The following is a 1,905-nucleotide window of genomic DNA, read 5'->3' as shown; positions in this document are numbered from 1 at the left end:
CATATAAGGTATGGGACTGACGGAAAGGTCCGTCCCCGCCCGGTTCTGCATGCTGCAGCGAAGTGTCTTCCACAACACTGGCACCTTCTCCTGGGTCAAGCTAAGGTTGAAGAGGTGTTGCAGAATCCCACAGAGCTGGTCTGCACAGGCCTTCAGGACTCTGGGGCTAACACCATCTGGACCCGCAGCCTTGTTCTGGTTCAGTCTCTCTAGCTGCCTCTTCACCTGACTTCTAGATACAGAAGAGTGGGAGGGGGAGGGAAAGGGAGCAGCAGGATCTCCTGATTTAGTTGAAGACAAACTTTTCAACTTTTCATAAACTCCTAAGAATCAGACTGTTAAAAAACACAAAACAAATTTAAATGTTTTAGTTTCATGCACATTGTGCAACCATTTTCCATTTTTCACGTACATCCTGCAGTCATGTGTTTGAGTAAAGGTCAGTATCTTTATGTAAAGTTTTTTGCTGACAAGTCAAGCTTTGTTAAAGAGTTTATGTAATGTAATTTCAACATGATGGCAGACTAACCTCCGCTGTGTTAAATATTGTGAGGACTTCCATATGTGCACAAAGACAACATGTGACCCAACACATCAAACTGGGGATTAAGGTAAATTTGATCAAAATGGCCTTTGATACCTGGACCATCCTGATTTCATGAGCAGTTTGAGATATGCCTTGATTTGTCTTCCTAGTCAGGATAGCTCATTTATATTTTAACTGTATTCTATTTTTAAATTATTCTAATTAGGAATGTTTGACGTCAGTTTAAAGAGAAAACCTCAAACAATGCTGGATWTTAAAATTTTCCAGCTGAGAAGTAAAAAAATGTTTGCTAGCTTGCAGAGAAAATGACAAAATTTTAAGGCTTTTCTGTTCAAAATCATGTTTATTGAAGCACAAAAGGGCTTCAGAAGGTTATTTAAGATTATATTTCAGATATTTATTTTAAACAACCCATAGATAAGGTATTCATTCATTCTACGTATTTTGACATAATGCAGTTTTACATTTTAATCAATGCACTTCAGCTGCCTGTTTCTCCACATCATCTTGTGACTTAATTCTCAGTTCGCTGTAATGGGTATACAAACAATGCTTTCATTATACAGAAACCAAAAGTACAGAGACCACATAATGGCTTCCCTAATTCCTAATGCACCTTTCAGCTTAGACTAAATAAATAAAACATGACTGCCTCTGCTAATTGTTAAATTTGTTTTCTTTTTTTTCTCTTAAAAGAAAAACAAAGAACAAGAGAACAGAAGAAGAAACAGAAAGTTACCATGGTTAAGACGCCCTCCCCTTAGTCATCTCCACTGTTGGTCCAGGTCCAAAACCCTACAATTAACCCTAACCCGTATATATCTGCCTGAAGCCATTTCTTTGTCAGAGTTCTCTTAGCTGATAATAGAAGAATTCTAGTGAAATATCTGTCAGCTTTTTTAGTCAAGTCTGTGATCTCCAGGCCTAAATATGTGGAAAAATCAAAAGGTAGATTTATCTGAAAAATATTTTGGAAACATCTTTGAATCTCTTGCCCTGACATGAGTTTTTCAAGGCTTTTGCCCACTAATAAACAACAATCAATCAAACATTATTTTTTGATGACCATGTATTTCTTGACTACTGATGCCTTTTCCGTAAACTTAAAGSTGCAAAGCTGTAACTAAAAGCAAAACTTTGCTAAATATTAGCTAAAATATCTAATCATTGGCTAATAGATACAATTAGCAATATATAGCTTAAATGTAGCTAAAATGTTAAATTGGAAAAACAGTAGCTAAAAGCAGAAATTAGCGAATTACATTTGATTACGGAATTAAGTAAGAATTTTGTATAATGCACAAAATTCTCTGTTGATTGTCTCATTCAATAATATTTAAATTTTTGTTTAGTAGATT

This window comes from Austrofundulus limnaeus, unplaced genomic scaffold, assembly GCF_001266775.1.
Source record: "Austrofundulus limnaeus strain Quisiro unplaced genomic scaffold, Austrofundulus_limnaeus-1.0 Scaffold61, whole genome shotgun sequence".
Classification (NCBI taxonomy): Eukaryota; Metazoa; Chordata; class Actinopteri; order Cyprinodontiformes; family Rivulidae; genus Austrofundulus; species Austrofundulus limnaeus.
The sequence above is the reverse complement of the archived record's forward strand: the minus strand, read 5'-3'. Positions refer to the sequence as shown.